General features: G+C 36.1%; 1 protein-coding gene across 3 annotated transcripts in view; it reads right to left on the bottom strand.

Annotated features, from left to right (window-relative positions):
- The window catches only part of calcr (calcitonin receptor), a 96,118-nt gene extending 77,133 nt beyond the window's left edge, over window positions 1-18,985 (bottom strand). Inside the window, exons 1-2 of one of the 3 annotated variants that reach the window (XM_015376452.1) lie at window positions 18,791-18,985; window positions 18,593-18,678 (exon numbers count right to left, since the gene is read on the bottom strand). The gene's annotated coding sequence lies outside the window, so the exon portion shown is untranslated. Of the gene's footprint in view, window positions 1-18,592 lie in introns of all 3 variants that reach the window. The other 2 variants (XM_015376453.1, XM_015376451.1) reach the window with 2 other exon arrangements.
- Between the last annotated feature and the right edge of the window lie 2,440 nt (window positions 18,986-21,425).

Here is a 21,425-nt window from a genome sequence, read left to right as displayed (position 1 = left end):
TAAAATATCGGCATATCGGATATAGGCCAAAATCCCAATATCGTGCATCCCTACTTTAAAGCAACACTGGGCGCTGATTTTGGGCGCAGTAGCTGTAACTTTCAAATTTAGCACCCAAAAAGCTAAGTTATTAAAACAATTAAGGAATAGCATTTAAAATGCCAACCCTGGGCAAGAGGAATTTTGGTTCTCTCACAGCATCACTGGGAGTTAAAGAAGAATGAAGAATGACTTCTTCAGAAAAAGGTTCAGCTTATGGACTCGCCTTGCCAGAGTTCAGACCTTAAACTGACAAAAAATCTGCGCTAGTAAATGAGTTCAGGTTGGTGGAATTAGCTAATTTTACCAAGTCTGTACAGTATATGGCATATTAACACCTATGCAGAGAGAGTACTAAAATGATGTTGGGCACTGATTATATTAGAAACGAAAAAAAGGGAAAATTTAATTCATCCAAGCTGAAACCACAATTTGGCTTTCTTAAACAAAAGAAAAACAATCAGAGGAAGATCTACGTGGATTTTTCAAAACTGATCTCCCTTGGCATATCGTTGAGCACAGGCAGAGCAGCCTCAGCCCCAGCCTCACATAAAACAACAGAGAACAAACCCAACTGCTTCACTGACTCCAGGCAGCTGTTCCACTCAATGTGAATGCCTACGATAATTACAACCATTTCACTAGCATATGCCGAGGGAGAAAAATGCTTCCAAAGTTGGAAAAAAAGAAAAAAAAAAAAAAAGCTGGAAGTTTGACTTTTTAGCCAAATATCTGACCTTGGTAGAAAGCAGCAGAGGATGTCAGACCAGAGAGCTACTGCTTATACGCAGAATTACCTGGAAAAAGACCAAACCAACGCTGAGATTCCAGTTTACAGACATGGGATGATTTCTAATGTTCCAGAAGAAAAAAAAAAGATATAACAACATCACAGAGGATAGAAGGGCTGCAATATAACAAAGCACATCTTCAAGCACCACTGCCTTATCAGGTATCGGTTTATGTCAGCATTTACTCAAAACAGGTTCCCACAGCTCGAGTGTTGTTGGATATGTTTACACAACAATAACAGATCTTGCAATCTTTTCTACAGTTTATTGACTTTACAGTGGTTAAAGGTGTACTGTCCTCCAAAAATAAGCCTCATTTTCAGTCTAGTGCATTAATACCTTCGCACATCATTTGTAAAGCTAATTCCTCAGCGGCTGCTGTTAAATGTGATGTCAAATAGGGGATAAGTTCCTCAGCACCCCATTGGTCATGCCCTGCCAGTAACACCACATTAAGGCGGCTTGGGAAGAGCAGGGATTTCTAGCTGCAGTTCTGAGGAGCGATTAGAGCAAAAATCAAACGTGTTTCATGTGCAAGCAGCCAGACACGCTTATCTTATCCTTTGCAAATGTTTTCATTAAAGGGCATAGTATTTGCACAGAGACAGAGTCATTAAAGTTCTAATAATATCCTCCCTGGATTGTGTTTGTCTAGTTTGTCTAGATATGGATTCAGTACGTATCTCCATGGTTTGGTTTACTAGATACAGCAGAGAGGTTTTAATTTGGGAATTCCAATTAAAAACCAAAGAAGTGATCTGATTTTGTTTCCTTTGTATTCCCTCTGGTGAGCAGCACTGTGGTGCATTTTGTAGCGCTGCTGCTTTACAGCTAAAAGGTCAGGTTTGAATCCCTGCCTATGGATTCCTTCATGGAATTTGTACTTTCTCTTTTAGTACTCCAGCTTCCTTTGACAGTCCAAAAACATGACTTTTAGATGATTAGTGTGCTTGTGTATAGTTTTCTGTTCTTTGTTAAAAAAATCTGCGGGGTGCACTCTACCTTTCACCCAAATGCTGCTGGATAGGCACCAGCCTCTAACGATCGACTAGGAGATGGTTGGGTTTCTTTTGATAATTAACTATTATGAATTTTTCTTTTCTGTAAATAAGGTTCTTCATAGATGAAATTTAGAAAATTCGACTAGTTTAGTGCCAGAAATTCATTATTACAGGAACTCTGCTCACCCAAGTTTTCATGGCAGATTATTTCTGGCTTGATAGACATATACTGATGACAAACCCCAACATATTGCAAAAACATTAATTACCTTTGGCACGCTTTTCTTTTTCTAGCCACACGTTTAAAAGTATTTCATTTGCAGGTTTTCCAACAGATTTAACATAAGACAGATAAGTAAAGAGGTCTGGCTAGTTTTAGGGGTGTAAATCACCAGCTTTATCAGAAAAGATTATTCTATCAGTTTGTTTGGATGATGATACCATCTTTGCTGACACCATAAAGTCTGTCACTACCATTTTCATTTAATTCAAATCACAGGTCTGTGATCAATATGATGAAACATCATCTGGCAATCGAAGTCAATTATTCCACACTGATATCAATTTAAAAACCTATCAAATATGATTTGACCAATCTTACCTCTTGGCTTCACATGATTCAGGCATTTAAATCAAAAACATTATTTTTTATTAATATGGAGCCTAGGTGGAAGTTCAACTGAAGAAACTCATTGCTGTCCTACATCCACCTGCAACACAGCCAATAAACTTTGAACCAAACCTCCAAGAAAGCCAATCAGCATCCAAAGCTCATCTTAAAAGGCCTCCGATATGCACCTGTCTGCTCCTGTACACAGGTGGTGGATGCGCTGTGTGACTTCATTCAGATGACACCGTTTCAACCCACCTCCAGCCCCTTCTCCACCTTCCTAGCTAAAACTTCATCAGTGTCATTCCTCCTGGACTCTTACTGTGTTCCCTGTCTCATGTCAACTGGTCCGGCAGAAGACCACCATGTTGAGCCTGGTTCTAACAGAGGTTTCTTCCCAATGGGGAGTTTTTCCTCTCCACTGTCGCTTCATGCTTGCTCATCATGGACAGGTTCTCTCAACCTGTTTTATCCAACTGGACTTCCATCTTCCAGGTCCCTGAGTGAAGCTCTAGTATCAGCTTATGCAGTCCACTGGATCTCCCCATAAAGCTTAGCATACCGTCTCACTAACTAGCAGTCTGCAGACTGACCAACTTCATCTATCTCCACTCCACCACCAGTTTCAGGCCTGGGGGGGAAACAGCCCTATTTTTTGCTCCTGTTCATGCATATCTATCAAAACTAAGCCCTATGTTTCCTGCCGAGGTCTAAGCGGCAAAAACAAAGTAATTGTATCAATAAATTTCTCCTCATTGTCTTTTTTCTTCGTGTGAGTTTTTCAGATTAAACCAAAAAATAATAATAAATCCCTGTTCACTAGTCATGCACCTTTTAAACTTCAAGGCATATGTTAAATAGATTGTTAATCGTTACAGCAATCCTTAACATTCAGCCAAGCAAAGTGCTATAAATATGTACTTGCCCCTTTCAAAAAATATCCTAAATCTATTTAGGTTGAGATAATCAAATAAATCAATTGAAATTTCAGGCAGATTTTAAGTAAAGATTACTTAATTTAAAAAAAAAAGAGAGAAAATTCTAAAAGTTGTTCCTGGGAAAAATATATTTAAAAAAATACAGATGAGAAACGAAGTCACTGACAGATATCAATCTGGAAATGGAAAATGCATTTCCAAGGCTTTAGGACTCCAGTGAACCACATCATCCCCAAATAAAAAAAAACCATGGAATCATGGTGAACCTTTTCAGAAGTAGCCAGCCTCCAGGCACGCATCAACAACTCAACCAGGAAGCAACACAAAAAAAAATCTAAAGCAATGTGGGTCTTTGATGCTTCAGGTAATGTCAAAGTTCATGACTCAATAAGAAAGAGACTGAAGCATCCATGAAAGAGATCCAAGAATAAAACCAATACTTAGCAGAAAATACACAAAGGACAATCCTACCACCTTATATTTGCCAAACAACTTTTTGATGATCCCTGTGACTTTTGGAAAACGATCTGTGGATTACTGAAAAAAAGGTTATTTTTTGGGTTGCCTTGTTGCTTCGGAACCAAATCAAATCATCAATTGATCGATGGACCAATGGCGTTTGCTCTCTCACCCCTTAGAAATAAGAGACAAAAAGTTTTCACATACAGGCCAGGTTGGGTTTGATAGCTTTTCATGACTAATAACTAAAATCATTATTTTCAATCTGCATTTTGGGCTTACTTGTTAAGGGGTGGATTTTACCAGAACAGTTGACTGGTTTAGATTGGGGATTGATATCGGTGCATTAAAATGGCCCAGTCAAAGTCCAGACCTCAATTCAACTGAGAATATTTAGGCTAATTCTGAATCCTAGCGCTAACAGACCCTTTCCACTAAATCTAAGCTCAAAAAAAGAACAAAAATTATCTCACTAAGTACAGATTCATTTTACACTTATCAGAGTGTAAAATATACAATATCTAAAAGTACATCGCGATGGGGAAAATGCGAAAAGTTAAAGACAAGAGTTTTGCAAGGCTTTTGCTTTACAATCTATATGCCTTCAGAGCATTTTGTCTCCACAGAATCAAGCGCTTGAAAAATGCTTTCAGATGCAGCAGTTTACGTGATTTAATATTGCCATGAGGTATTTATATAGGTTGCATCAGAGAAAGGCACCAAACATTTCAGCTTCTTTAAAAATTAAGAAATGGACATGAAGGTGAAAGAGGGAGGTTGAAAGTATAGCTCTGTAAAATAATGTGCCACAAACTTTCCTACTTTACCAAACTAACACACACACACATGTCCTGAAACACACCCAACCATGGCATACATTCACAGAGGTGAGTGTCCCCATCTCGCATTTCCTCTCATATCCCATGTTAGATACCATTATCTGTGCTATGTTGATGGGCCACCATTTTCAGCCCAGGAAGAGTATGGCTAGCAAAGTACACTGCAAATTGCAGTCACTATTAACTAATCAGTGGATGAATGTGCATTGATGTGCCTGATGCTGTGCACTTTCACTATTACAGTCAGCCTTATTGCCAACCATTAGCACTGTGGGGATTAGGTTTCAGCATGAAAAGCTGTGTTTATAAACCAAGCAAGTTAATCTTTGGAATTTTCACTGTAAATAAGATCAAACTAAATGTGAATTCATTAGTTTAGCATGAGAGCTACTAAAAGTGTCCCCATAATGAAGTCTTAACAGTATTTGTTATGTAATTTCATTATGAAAAGCCTATTTAATTTTGTTTTTTTTATATAGGTATGGGATTGTTGAAGTCTGAGACGGTTTACTAAGCAGAGATATATTGGGTGACTAAGAAAGACAATGAAATTTGGAGGAAGCCTCAGCTGGGATTTTTTCCAAGGTCCAAATCTAATATATAGCAAGCTACATAAATGCCACAACAATACATAAGAAAACTTTATCTATAAAAAAAATAAAATGTTTCTAATAATTTATGAATACATAATGAGGCAAACACATTTTCGCAAAACAGCAACTCATCTTAGAGCAATTATTTTTACTATATTAACACTGATAAACAGCAAATAAGAGTATCTATTTAAGAAGCTTGATCTTATTAAGAAATATCTGCTATTTGAGGCACAATTCCTATAACTACTGATAACACCAATGGCACAATACATAATAATTTCATAATCTGAGTAAAGTCCTGTTAACTGAAGTGCTATGTTACTCTGACTGCTCTCATGGTTTAATGTCATCTCTGGCCATAATATCAGTTAGAATCTTAATTTTGGTAAGTGTGTATGCAAAATATTTCCATACCTTTATATGCTCTAATTTTTGAAAATTTTCAATTGTAGTATTATTGTTTATATCACTGAGATTCAAAAACAAAGAAATAGAAGCTAAATCAGTCGCCTCTAGATTAGATATAGAGATCACTTCACAAAAATGGTTATGTAGAATATCGCAAAAGTTTACTTTTATTTTAACAATTTCTTTTTTTCACAAACACACCCCTAAATAAAAGCCAATTTTAAGCAATCTTCCTATGAAGGGTGAATAAAATCCAGCTGTGAGTATTTTAATCTATATTATCATTTTGTAAAGCACTTTTAGAGGAAAGTGGATGTTTAAATAATGTCCTCAATTTTCAGATTGTTTTTTTTTTATTAAAAATATTTATTTTCCTTCTTCTCTTATTTGCACATTTACTATTTGTACTTGTCTATCATATAAACTCAGTGAAATAAAACGGATGGAGTGGGGATAGAATTGCTTTTGTGACGTACTTTAAATTCATCTCTTTACAAATGCATTTTTTTTTAAATAAATGATTATTTGGTCATTCATGATCATAGAAAAATATAAGAAATTGATATACAAAAAAAAATCCCTCCATTACCTCGGGTTTATTTTTGTTAATATTTTCTCTTTGCCACCTAGGACATGATTTCAACTGTGCAAAAGCAACTGGCGCGGAAAACAGACTAAGATCTCTAGAGCCGGTTCAGAGAGAGGAAGGATGGTGACAGATGGACTGAGCCCGGGCCTTGTCATCTATGTGACTGAATAAACAGCACTCACTATTCCCTCGCTCAATCTCTGGATCAGAACTCTTCAAAATTCCCATTCCACTTTCAGTTTCACAAAAAGGAAGCAATAATGATTTTTTTTTTTTATCCTGATAATTCTAGCTTGGTATGATATCGCTCAGAATATTCTCCTTTCCTCACATTCAGTTAGTTCTCAAGAAAATAATAATCTTATCAGCAAGCACTCTAAAAGAGAGACACACAAATAAGGGCAGCTGGTTCCTTAGACAGAAAACTTTGTATCAATTTGACTGTATGATCTGGTTGAACTGTAAAGTGCCTTGAGATGACATGTGTTGTGAATTTGGCGCTATATAAATAAACTGAATTGAATTGAATTAAACATATTAATATATACAAAAAGCAAAGTTTTTTTCTGATCCTATACCAGAAATATTTTACTTATACATATTATTAATAATTATCACCAATTAATGGTTATAGTAAAATCTGAGATAACACATTTTTAAATGAGGATCTTTTTTACCTTTGAATGGATCCCAAATATCATTATATGAATATGTATTAAATATACATTTTATATACACAACTGACTTTTCTCTGCATGCATCTATACTTGTGGAAGCAGAATTTCCGCTGATAGCTTTGAGAAAAGCAATTAAATAGTATTTCTGCTGCTGGGCCTCACTTGAAAGGCTTCAAGTACAGTTCTCCCTCCAGGGAGAGAGAGTCTTATATATGCACCACTGTGTCAGAGCAGGGGTCAGGCTGTGTTTAGGTTCTAACAAGTTTAAACACACTGAAAGAGATGGGACAGCAAGAGATACTAGTGCTTTCAAAGACGTGCAGAAGCAAGAAAAATAAATATATAAAACTAAAAGTTCTCAAACAGTTCTTTAGTATTCTGTCCTGTAGGTGAAAATAGAAACACATAAAATGAACCAATAACGGAGAGCGTGGAAGGGAGAATAAGCAAATATTACATTACAAAATGTAATTAACACAAGTAGCAGTACTGCAAATTGAGAGAACAAAGCGACAACGGGGGAAAGAAAGCCACAGAGAAAAAAAGGATTGAAGCATTGTCTCTAAAGAACAAAACCATTATGGTGCAAATTAAAAAATCCCTAAAAGAATGCGGAATAAAAAAGTGAAAGTATTGAAGGCAAAGTTATTCAGTGGTCGGTGGGAAACAGAAAGAATAACCATTTGTTTTTTACTCTCAGGTCGAAGTCTAACATGCTGAACATATTATCATTAATTAGCATATGGAAAAACGTGGGCCCCCAGCCTACCCAAGATTAATACCCAAGTTGGCTGCTGCTCTCACAAGAATTTCCAGAATTTTTTTTTTTTTTTTGCTAGGAGATGGATTTGCATTCCTGATGGCTCTAATAACGATTAAAATTAGCATGTTCATTTAATACGGAAAATATAAAAAAAATTAAGCTTAAGAGTAAATTCAATCTGGAAGACTCTTATCAGCTTCACCTGAACCACCTGCGATGTCCCACATTCAACTCCAGCCAATCCACTCCGGGGCCGCACCTTCTCTGAAGCCAATCATCTTACAAGATCCCCTTCATTTAGCTCCTGGCCAAGCCTCTCTCTCCTGCATGCAAGCGAAACTTTCTCCCTACTGCACCCTATCTCCTCCCTCATTCTCAATCCCACTCACCCTCTGGTTTATTCCACCACCAGCGTTTGGGCCCCGGGGGAAGACTACGCTAATCCTTTTCTAGGTTACTCATCCAAGCATATGCTGATTCACAGCATCAAAGTCTTCTGCCAGGGCCCGAGCGCCAAATAACTTATTTCATTTATGTCTTCATCTGCTTCTGTCTCCTTGAATCCCAGTCGGCCTCAGTAGATGGCCGCTTACACTGAGCCTGGTTCTGCTGGTTTCTTCCTGCTAAAAGAGTGTTTTCTTCTCCACTGTTGTTACATGCATGCTTGGTGTGAGGGATTGCAGGAAGTTAATGAGTCGATCCAATCAGCTGGTTTTCTTTAGATAGAAATATCTTGAAGAATATGATTGTGTTGCCTGTATAAAAATATTTAATATTTTCTAACTGCAACTTTTCTCTGTGTGAGTCTCTCCAGGTTGAAATACATGTTATCATTGTGTCCCTGAAAGCCTGGTCACTGACTGCAACTGTTATCAAAGCTCAAGTTTTCCACTTGAAGCTACAGCCTGTGAAAGTGTTTAAAGGTTGTTCTCCGACCAATTCAGCAAAGGAATGCCACACAAAAAAAATAATAATTGAAAAAATATTATCTGTCAGTCACCAAAAGTATAGATATTGTAAGAAGATATGACAGTGTAAAATGGTGGAATGATAGTAAAGTTCATAACAAATGTGAGAGAAAGCAGCTGGATAAACTGATCAGGAAGGCCAGCTCTGTGATTGGATGCCCTCTGGACTCAGTGCAGGAGTTGGGAAATCAAAGAGTCCTAGTTAAATTAACATCTCTGTTGGATAATGTCTACCACCCCATGAAGCTGTTACAGAGCTGGAGAGCTCCTTCAGTGACAAACTGCTGCACCCTATATGCACCAGGTAGCATTATCACAGATCCTTCCTCCCAGCAGCTGTATGACTCTATAATAGAGTTGTCAAAAGTATCGATACTAAAAAAAGTGTTGCTACTGAAACGTTGTATCCGGATACAATACTCATTTTCAAAAGTATCGATACAGCCATCTAAAGTGCAGAATAATGGAAAATGCACTTTCTGAACACTGTGTGATTGAATAATTCTGTGCATTTTTCAGTTTCAGACTTTTTTTGTAACAGGTGCAGCTGCTGAGAATTATTTTTGTTTAACCGGTTTGGCTAGTGGCATTGTTATGTGTGCAAAACATAGCCAAGGAAGGAACACTTAATTTTAATTTTAAGTTTTTTATCAAGCTTGCTTAATATTGTGCACAGCATGCATCCTCAAAATATTATTCTTATTGTTTTTTTATTTATTTCTTGTATTTTTTTTTAATAATGAAAATATATCTGTTGAATTTTAGAGTCTTTGTTTTTATTCTTGTGGTATCGAAAAGGGTATCGAGTATCGAATATTTTACTTAGTATCGATATCGAGTTGAAAAGTTTAGTATCGTGACAACACTGCTCTATAACCACCACTGTTCCCAACAGCCTCAATAAGATGTTACTTTCATGCTGATTTTGCACAGTTTTTACCTTAGTTAAATAACACACTGCTGCTGTCATTTTGCACATCTCTGATGTTGCTGCTATTTTCAAATATCCATTACTGTTAAAATGGCCACAGCTGTATATTGATTATTTATTCTCCAGGTGCACAGTTTTATAATGTTATTTGCTATGTTTAATGTATATTGTTATACTGCATATTATTATATTGTTAAAACAGTACAGTATTTAATTTGTTTATTTTTGAACTCTTCATTTTTATGGTCTACATTTATGTGACCATTTTTTTCTATAATCTTTTTTTCCCTTTGTTGGACAATAAAGACATTTTCTATTCTATTCTATTATCTATTTTAAATCTAAAAGACCTTTTCAAAGTCTTACAGAAAATCTGGAACTTTGAATACTTGAAACGCTTCAGTCTGATCTGCCTCTGAAGACGAAGCAAAGTTTAATACTTATATATATAATGAGTCAACGTTTTATGTTTTAGGCTTAAATCTAAGATAGTGAATCACATTTTACAACAAACAAAAAAATTACTATTAAATAGTCGCTTGTTAAAGTTCTTAGTTCCATCTGATATCTAACTTTGCATAAAAATCTTTATTTAAAAGTTTAAAATTGACAATTTTTAAATGTTACAGGTGTTGTATTTCTTTAAACTGTTGAAATCAATTGTTCAACACTAGATTAGTTGACCTAACATGTCACGCTCTCCCAGTGCTCTCTTGCTGATGCCGCAATCTAAATTTCCCCTCGCATAGAAACCCCCTAAAGACAGACTCCTTTTTAACCTCCTAACAGGTGATTAGAATGACTCTGCTGCTGTATGTGTGCAGCAGAAATACATGGTAAAACAAACAAAAGTTGCTATTTTGTTTATTTGTTTGTTTGTTTTTTCCATGTCCCCTTCAGTGATCACAAAAACCATAAATAAACTTCAGTTATTTCCTTTTTCCAAAAACATGATTCCACTCAACTTAAAACCATGCTTTAGATTTTGACAAAGACCTAATTGAGTCATTTTACATGAAAAGGTAGAGAATGCTGTGAGATCATAGTCTATATAATAGGTTTCTCTAGACACCACCAATCAATCACTGAAAGCCTTAATAGGAGCGATTACAGTCCTTGTTACAGCAGGTCCCGTAAGTCATGATGAGTATGAGCCCAAGTGAACAAGAGCAGAACAATAAAGGAAATCATTGAATGGTTTTATAGTTTAGAGATATTCTAATAAGTCAGCATTAGCAGCCTCCAATAAAGCCCACGGAGCTGTCCTTGGAGGGGATGAAAAACATTCTGCAAATCCATTAATTACTCCAAACTATATTGCGCTGTTCTTTCAACTCACACGGGAGGAAGACTTCAATGCTATACCGCAGGGGTCTTCCAGACGGCTGATTTGTCACTAATCCTCTTGTTAGACATTTGTTTGAACCATGAAATGATTTCTGAATCATTTATCATGTATATTATCTTTTTTCACAATGACTGCCTTTTTTTCACCGTCAAAGCTTTTTTTAAAGCTTTGTGCTTCCTGTCTGTATCGTTGATAATGACCCGCCTTTATCCGCCGGGTCATTACTTGCAAAAATATAAATGAGTGAACTTGCTCTTTTTATCTTTCAGCTTTTGATGGACAAATATAAGTGTTTGAACTTGATAATTGAGCAGCTAGTTTGACTCAAGCCAGCATCCCTCTAAAGCTTGCCAGCAAAATTGCCTTTTTTTTTCTTTATGTTAGTAGAATTTAGAGAGTACAAATGACTTGGGTGCAGACTTGTGACAGCCTTAATGTGGCATTTAGGTAAAAGTAACCATGTCATTACATTACTATAAAAATAATTTGGATCTAATGCAGTATAATGATGGGAACGGCGTTTCTTTTGAGTGCACTGATTCCCTCGAATAGTTCATTAAAATGATTTGATTAGAAGTTTTTTTCAGTGAATCATTCGGTTGATGCAGTTACATATTAATTTTATTCAAACCATTGATTTCTTAGGGTTTTGTTTATATACGCTGGATCCTTCAAAAAAATTTCATATGTTTTCTAAGTGTAATTAGCTCTGTGAAGAACAATTTCTCCCTGGCAGAAAATGAATTTGGCATTTGATGCAGTCTCTGTGCTGTGCTCATTTCAGTATGTGTGCAGAGGAATAGTTTAATGATAATTTTGGAGATCGTTCTTATTTTTTTTGGTTTCTCTCTTCTTTTTTTTTGTAAATCGAGTCCAAAAAGGCATAATAAAAATTTAGCTGAATATCTTCCGGGTTTACATACAAAATAAAAAAGACTAGAAATTACATATTTGAATGGATTCATCTATTGTATTCTGCTTAAAAAGTCAGCAATTTCAGTTTTTGACAAGCTTGTTGCAATAGGAAGAATAAAATGTGCTATGAACTCAAACCTAGAGAGGTCGACATTATGACACATAAAAAGGGAGTATTTTCCAATCAGATAAGAGCTACAAGGTGAGATAGGAAGGACAGAGAGGTATCCAGAGGAAGACAAGCATCTCTCAGCACAAATAAAGGAAATGAATAAACGAGCGGAAAAGGAAATAAAAATAAGAGGATACAGATATTAATTTTCTTCAAAATTTTGAATGGAATTGTCTGAATTCACACAATTCAACAGATTTTGAACTGATTAAAGTGAACAATACAAACTTTTTCATGTCTTTAAAAAAATTGTTTAAATGTCAAAGTTCAAAACAAGGTTATATCATTAAAAATCATCACAAGCTTTGAACTAAAATCCCTCCTTGTTGTGTTTATCACACAATAACAATTAAGGCAAGTAGAACAGTAAACCTGGAACAAATGAACAGTATTGATAGGTTTAATATAGAAATAAAAATATTAACTTTGTAAAATGAGAAAAACAGATGTTGATAAGACATTTATAAATCAGAGATAATGCCTGTCCATTATTAGTCATTCTAGAATTTGCATTTATTTCCATTATAGGTGAACTAAGTATACCAATAATTAATTGCTTACTATGTTCTGTGGGCTTGAACATGAACTGTGGTGCGTTTAGGAGGGTCAACAACCCTTTTCATGCTGTAGAAAATTTGAAAACCAAATAAGAACCAGAAAATTGGAAAGAATTTGTGTGAATTTTTCCTTTTGCTAAAAGGAGAGATAAATCAATCGTTTGCTCAGACTTTGAGCTATTCAATAATGAGCTGCTCTAGTATCCTTTCGTCACCCCGTAAGGTTTTACTTTGAATCTGAAAAACAGTTTTTTAAGTCTTTTAACCTGTAGTTTTTTTTTTTTATTTTGCCTTGAGTTTAATATATTTGATGACTTGTTTACAATAAAATAATTAATAGGTGATGCGAATGTGCACACCCGCTGGTGTGGCAAATAAATCTTCATGATTTGAGATAGGGAACATTCAATAAATCCGGCCAGTGGAGAAGCACGTTTTGCCACCAGCTGTGCAGCTCTGCAGTGTCCTGAGTAGCTGTGCTGCCAATTGAATTCAGGTATTATTGGAAGGAGCAAGTACAACAAGCTGGAGGAAACACAGAGACATGTTAATGATAGTATTGAACAGTGAGAAATCATCCTGTGGATGTGTCTTTCTGTCTTCTCAGATGCCTTCTCCCCTTCATCTGTCTGCACAGGCCTGATCCGCTATCCGCTCTATTCTAGCACCACCTATTGATAACATTTCAGCTGCTCCATTTCTGAACAGCTTTGGATTCAGCACTTTTTCAGACTGGATGTGTCACAGCATGAAACACATGGATTTGCTTGGATTACGTCAACAGTGATGCTGTGGTAATTGCATTCTTTTCTTGTTAATATCACGGGCTCCTCTTCTCTCAGTTCCAGCCTCAAATCAGATTCAAATGCTTACAAGCTCCTTCGGCACTAAATCCAGCCACCTGGACTTGGCAAACAGCTTAATAGGGCGGAGATAACTGAAACAGATGACTGTGAAATTACATTTTACGACGTACGATCCTGTTTTTGGCTCAGGGAACGATACACAAGAGTCCAAATGAATGCGTGCATAAAGTTATTTTCTGACTCATAGTGGACAAACAAGAGAAGAGTGTTGGGCGTTTTAGCTCTTGCTGCACAAACTGTAGCATTTAAAGATATTATCCAATTCTCCCATTGTGGTTGTTAATAAATGTTTTGACTATATCTACTGCAAGATTTGATACATTTACATAGTTTTTAAGAGATGCACCTACAAATAAACTGCTAATTCGTGATGATGTCTATTCTGGTCAATGGGATCAAAAGAGGCACAAAGATGGCAGCTGAGGGACTTTTAACAGATCTTAATATAGATTTTGAATCTTTTAGTGAGCTGACTTTGGCTAAGTTTTACACTGTAGCCTGAAGTGAATCCGATTTTTTTGCCCATATGCGACCTGTATCTGATCTTTTCATGGCAGTCTAAACAACAGAGATCCAATATTTCCAGTGCGACCCAGGCCACTTGGCTATGTGGTCCTGGATCAGATACAAATCTTAACTTTTAAAATGCGACCTGTGTTGAACAGCCAGGTCACATTCATCCGACCTCAACAAAGGTCACGCAGAAGCGGGAAGAAAAACAACCAAGGCTGACGATAATGTGGAGAGTAGTCTTTTTTTTAAACATCTTGAAAGCATTGTGTTTTTATGGTTGGGAAAGATCACTAGATGCTCCCACACTATCATCCATGTTTACTTCCGTAAACACAGAGCATGCTTGTTTATGACATCATTGCATCCATTACTGCGCATGCGGGACACTGGCATCGTATGAATGCAGTTCACACAGGAGAGCGCATACAAGGGGCATTTATTTGGAAATGTGAACGGCAATGCAAAAAAAATCGGATTTCACAAAAAATAGCAATTGAGCATTAAGGCCTGCACTGTGAACCTAGCCTTTGATAACTTTCATAGCATGATGGTGAAACCAAAAAACAGCAAAAACAAAACAAAACCAAAAGAGAAGTTGACATGGATTGCCTTCATTCTTTGACTGGTATGACTCTGTCTTTGTGTATCAACAGCAAAGTGGCTCTGCACACAGTTTTAACATAGGCTAGCTGGCTGGTTTTTCAAAACATTGCATAAGCATACAAGCCCTGCTTATTTTTTTAATTTTATTTTATTATTTTTTTAATACTGCCTTTAACATCGTTAAATACTGATCAATCATTTGTACCTTCTCATTGCTCTATGTGATTCTAACACCAATGCCATCCTGACTATCCAAAAGGTTAAACACCACTCTTGGATCTGTCAAAGCCTGATGAATGGTTTGCAAACAGGGGGAACTTTAGATCAGATGCGTGACCTTTCAGTGTCTTGGAACATTTGACCTGAATGGATAAATGTTTAAATCCAACTGTGCAAATATCTAATCATTGTTTGGATTATTTATGTTTGGTTTCTTTAGCAAAATAACATAAATGACACAAACATAAGAAGCAGCACATTGCAGAGAAAAAGGCAGGAAGAGGCAATAAAGCAAAGTAAAGTAGACTGTCAAATAATAAATGTAATATTAATATTGTTGTATTGATATGCAAATATCAATACAACATTGAACTACTGTAGAGTAAAAACATTATATTAAAAGCAATATCAAACCTATTACGATTACCTAATCTAAACAAAACATCTCCAATACAATATATTTCACTCTAGATGTGTTTTTGTCCATCCAGCTAATCTTAACACTAATTTAGATAAAATAATACAACTAAGTAATACAAGACAAAAAGTAAAGCAAGAAAGGAGAAATCCAGGATGGTGAAAATCCAGATTTTGACTGTAATAGATTTATAAATTCATTGTGAAGTAGAAACTAGAAAGTTCTTTAATATTATTTTTATTTCAATATTTATCAGAAATGAAAATGCTCATCTGGAATGAATAGTATAAAGCCAATGAGACGACTACCCAGGGAAATACAACAATCAGGAGCAAAAATAACATATAAAAAGCAAAAAAAAAAAATTTTTTTTTATTTGTCAAAAATTCACTGTATAATCTATGCACTTAAATTTAACTGTACTCTTTTTGTGACTAAAAACACAGGAATAGCTATTTCTACAATAGTCATATTTTCCCAAAATTTAAACTTAAAAATCAGAAACTGATTTGGGATTTAATGTGTGAGTATGATAAATTGGTAGGACAGCAAGTTTCTGTTAAAAATATATATCTGACTGGTTTCTTTCATATCCACATTATTAACTTTTGGCTGTAATCAGACAAATCATTCAAATAATCTTTTCATTATCAGGTAATCGGCCAAATGTCAGCAGCCCTGCATAGTCAATTAAGGGTTGTCTCCTTCATCATATCACTGATTATGAGGGTAAGACATAGAATAGGATTGACGTACAGGGTCATTGCATGTATCTATGAATAAAACATGAACCATTAGCCTTATTAAAACCAAGGACTAACAACGGACAGTGAGCGTCAGCTTAACTTTCCTGAGGGATAGGAGCCAATTACATGACATTGTGCATGTGAAGGTATCAGAAAGTAAAGGTAGGACACAGTTCTGTGTGTACTTGTAGTCGGTACAGACAGTCTGCTCTGCATACAATATAAGAGACCATTGTCCAAAAAAAAGACACTACAGAAAGGAAATGTGTGAAGAAATCTTTATACACTGCAAAAAATTGAAATCTAAATAAGTATTTTTTTTTACCTGGAATTTTCTTGAATTTAGGAGGTAAGTGATACACTTTACTAATGTAACAAGACAATTTACATTGAAAATAAGAAAAAAACAATTGCATTGACTTATTTCAAGTGCATATTATATTGATATATTATTTTAAGAGTAAAGATACTAATTCCATTGGCAAATCATCCTATTTACCTACTCAAATTGAGGGTTAATACACTTAATTTAAGAAATTGTTACATATTCATTTTTGCAGTGTAGGGATAGTTTAGGATTTTGGAGGAAAGCTCTTGAGAAGGTGATATATTTTATATCCATAGTAGTTCATGTATGCTGAGGCCAACAGCTATAAGGGTTAAGAAATATAGGACTTCTACTTTTGTAAAATGACTTTTGTATCAAAAAACACAAGAATTTATGTGTTTTATGAACCTTAAACCTTTTAATGTCAATAAAACCTTTAACCTTTTTGTAATATTAGTATTATTTATACAGAAGCCTAAACTTATTTACACCTGAAACAAAGGTACTTTAGGAGGCGGTGAACCACAAGTGATCCTTCTGTGTGCAACATGTACGAAACAAGGAACGGCCAAAGCCTCTCTGCCCCGAGTCCTTACTTAAGAGAAAGATGGAGTAAAAAAAAAAAAAAAAAAGATTTTTAAATTGAATTTAGTCTGATTGGGAACACTATGCATGCGCTGCTCTCAGTACATGTTTCGCACAGGAGGATTATTTGTAGTGGAATCTGCCACCAGGGTTAAATTTTTGAGACTGGAGTTGCTTGAAGATGGTAGAAAACTAGTTTGGTGTGGCAGCTCCCTGGCTAGCCATTAGCTTCAGTGCTTTGGACAAAACAATCTAGATTTATAATACCAGACAATTAAAAGATCAAGAAGGCAAAAAAAAATTATGAGCTACAGTTTAAAGCTTGTTCTTCTTATAAGTTTAAATCATTGATTAAATAGAAATTAAAACATGGATCTTTTTGGACAGGTTGACCCACAGTTAGATGAAATGTTCACTTGCAGCTTGTTGAATGACAGTAATCTTTGAGCCACCAGAAAGCAGATGAACACACTGCCAGTCAACTCCAGTTCTGCAGGGCACCTTCCATATCCAAGCATGCCTGTCTGTACAGATCTCCCCCTTATGGCTGTCCCTCTCTCCCTCCTGTTTCTTCTCTGACAGCCTGATTGTGTATTTGCTGCTATTCCTGTCCTCCTCTGTGTTGCACAGCTCATACACATCAGAGTTCAGTATTTTCTGCCCCCTGATGTTGATTAAGTCTCCAGTACAACTCATGATGACACAGGCTGTTGGACTAAACATGGCTTTATAAACCCAAAGGAATCTCCCTAATATAGCTGCTGACATCTTCATGAATTCGAACACTATCCTCTGCCCTTACTGGGGACTGAAATGAGGCAGCATTCGAGAAGAATTTGGTCTTTTTTTTTTGGTTCTGGGTTGTGGGCGTTGGGTCCATGAAGGAATGCCTATTTTCCCCTTTTCTGTGACTTTCCTAAGTTAATCAATAGAGAGCTGCAGGCATGAAGCGCGGTTTAAAAACCTGCACGCAGTAGTGGAAATGGAGGATTTGGGTGATAATAGATTATAAATATCACTCTTTCTGACTGCAAATAAGAAACATGGTTCCTCTAAACACAGAGTCTGTATGATTTTCTTGTCTTTAATAACAGCATGCACATACAGGTTGCATAAATTAACCTTTAATCATAGGCGCTTCATTTTGACTATATTCATTTGACATACAAGATTCAGAAGATCTTTACAGCGCTACACGTTTTTACCATATGTTCCATTTGTGTCTGGCACATAATCGAATCACTTTCTTTACTTTTTTCTCAGACTTCAAGCATAAGAAGCACTATTAATAGCTTTAAACTGTCTCTATATTGAAGGCTTCAACAGAGATGTTTATCAATTGTTCAAAAATACAACTATAGTGTGAATTTCTAAACAATAATATCAGTTAAGCACCAGGTCAGTTTGCATTCCTATAGAAAAGGTCCCTTAAAATTGCTTTATTACCCTAATACTTATTAAATAAGTATTCTTTGCAAGCTATGCAAGCTGCAAAATAATTACCAGCAAATGTCAAAGCCTTCAGTTTTACATCAGCAGCTTTAATCTACTCGTGCAAATCCCTTCAGCATCTCCTCCTTGTGCAAGAATATTCAGTATCTGTCTTTTGAGTTATTAAACTTGCTCTTATCATTCTACCTCATAAACCTTTGCCCTGTTTCCAACAAAGAAAAAAAAAAGTTAGGGAAGAAAATACATCAGGTGACGACTTACAGATTTCAGAGGATGCGGCTCCAGGGAGAGAATCACAGATGCGTAAGGAGAAGTCCCTCCACCGACGGCTCTCAGATTCTGCGCTACTATTTTAAGCAGTGATGAAAAAAAAAATAGTTTTATTTGATTTTATCCAGGGGAGAAAAAAAAAACAATTAAAAATCACATAAGCCCCACTACTGTTGCAGTTTTGCGCACCAGATTTAGCTGTATATTTCTTATTGTAAGATGAGTAATATTAGGATGAGCTGTGGTGCGTGGTGGAGAGCAGCAAAGAGAGGTGCGCCTCCGCTGTCATGAGCGGTGACACTTCACTACCCGGTATAATCCAAGCGCAGGAGCTGCCTCCTGTTTACGCGGACGGTCCTGTGGAGCTGGAGCTCCTCCTTGTCTCACCTCCTCCTGCTCTGTCTGCGTGTTGGAGACACGCAGGGAAGAGACGCGCAGCAGCTGCGCGCATGGATTGGACCCTCCTCTGGACACCGGTAGCCTATTAAAACAAACACTGGAGAAACAAAAAAAAAGTGAAGCCTGCAGTCTGTGGATGTCGGGTATGAATACAGGTGCATCGGTAAATTTATTTGTCGTCTGAAAGTTAATTGATCCCAGCAAGTTATTTCAAATGCTGAAATTTTAATTTCTTTAAACCGAGAGCTGTATTCCAAACGAGATTAGTTTTGATTTTACATATTTAGGGATGAGAATATTATATAAACTGATGAAAACCGAGATTCAAAGAAGGATCTGTTTTGTTATTATCATGTTATGTCCTTTGCAGTCTGAGGAAAGGCTGCTGTCCAGCATACAATTTACACCCTTTACAAACTGGTGATTTAAAGAAGTTGAGTGTTCACAGTGCTGTATCTAGGATATTTTTTGAAAGTTTAGTGGAAGGAAAACAGTGGTTGCATAATCAATAAGGACAATCAGAGCAGAGGTGTCAGGTAACGAAGTACAAATACTTTATTACTATACTTACCGGTAAGTACAATTTTTAGGTATTTATTTACTCCATTACTTATTTTTCTTCCTACTCTGACTTTTACTCATTACATTTTCACAAAAGTATCTGTACTTTCTATTCCTTACATTTTTAAAAGAAAAACAAACGTTACTTCTTACTCTTGGCTTCGGTTTAGTGTTTATAAACATTCATTTCACGTCATGTGCGCCATCCAATGCAGATCATTGGCGCCATCCAGATCTAGTGGAAACTAGTGTAATTGGATGAGTCATACAACGCAAACACTCATTGGTTAGCTACAGGAAATCATCAGAAGCAAGCAAGTGTTCTTCAAACTGCAAACATGCAAAATTGTCTATGCCATGCTACAATGATGGATTCAGAAAAAGATGTTTAAATGTCTGAAAGGTCGGAAACAGGCGAAAGGGTATCTGGAGATAGAGACCAACAAGACCTCCCTCAAACTTGGCCCTATCTCCAAGAATTTTTTGAAATAGTCAAAAAAATTTAGCTTTCAATTCATATAGTGGCATCTGGCTGTTTTTTTTAAAGGCTACTTTATACTTTCATACTTTCAGTAGTTTTTGGAGCACATACTTTTTCACTTTTACTTGAGTAAAGAGCTCAAGTTGATACTTCCACTTTACCAGCGTGTTTTTAAACTGCAGTATCTATACTTCTACTTAAGTAACAAATGTGTGTACTTTTGACACCACTGCATATGAGGCGGTACTGTACCAGATCATAGTCTGAAGCTGTCAGGTTCACAACGATCTACCCTTAGTTTGAGTAGATAAATGAGATAGTTTGCCAATGCAATTAGTATTTTTACTCTTAAAATAATATAATTCGATAGTATGCACTTAAAATAAGAAAACACAATTGCATTGTCTTATTTAAAGTGTAAATTGTCTTGATCCATTGGCAAAATGTCTCTTTTACCTCTTCAATCCAAGAACAAATGCACTTATCTTAAGAAATAATGACTTATCTAGATTTCGATTTTTTTCCAGTGTTCCCTGTGTTAAGACAGTACTAACCGAGAAATGTTAGAGAGATTTTTTTGAATAAAGATGCTGCCTAAGTTAAGGGACAACACAGCGGGAGAGATGTTAAATGGCACAATGTCATCTTTTTGCAAATTAAAGAGAACTTTTTGTTTGTTCGTGAGAAGGGAGAGCAGAGAACAATAAAACCCATGCTGCCTGAGGTTCAGTATTTAGATGTAGGGTCAGTGATGTTTTAGGATCACTGTTATCTGCTGGTGTCCATGTTTGTTTTGACAAATATAGTGGAAACATCATCCTCCTGATTTCTGCCGATCTATGTGTAGCCCAAATCGGTGGATTGAGGAATTATTTTTACAGTACTGCTTTAGTTAAACAAAACATAAACGTGACAGATTTGGTTTGCCAGTAACATGTTTATTTAAGTTTTGATTATTAATATATTAGATGTAACAAAGATGTTTGAATGGTGCAACCATAGTACTGGTTTTAATTCAATGGAGAATGAGACTTGGAGTTTCTTGCTAGGAATAAGTTGAAAAAACTACAAAATAGACCAGACATATAGCTGTTTAGCGTTGACAAGAGAGAATAAGATAAAGAAAAAGATAATAAAGTTGAACCAGTTAAGGTACAGTAGCAGCCATTCAAAATGGCCCTTCCCAGTCAAACACCAGCTGAACGGCAGCCTACTTCCCTCCAACTCCCAGCCAAAACCCCTCTAATTTCCAGCCACTGGATTGACCCTCTTGCATATTTTTTTACTCTGACTCCACCCTTTCACTGAATCACAGGGTCTGACCAGGAGATGACCATCCTCTTTAGGTCTTAATATCCACAAATCATGACAGAAAGAATATTT

Source organism: Cyprinodon variegatus, unplaced genomic scaffold (assembly GCF_000732505.1).
Source record: "Cyprinodon variegatus isolate N-32 unplaced genomic scaffold, C_variegatus-1.0 Scaffold135, whole genome shotgun sequence".
In the NCBI taxonomy this organism is placed as follows: domain Eukaryota; kingdom Metazoa; phylum Chordata; class Actinopteri; order Cyprinodontiformes; family Cyprinodontidae; genus Cyprinodon; species Cyprinodon variegatus.
This window is presented reverse-complemented; position numbering and strand designations above follow the sequence as displayed.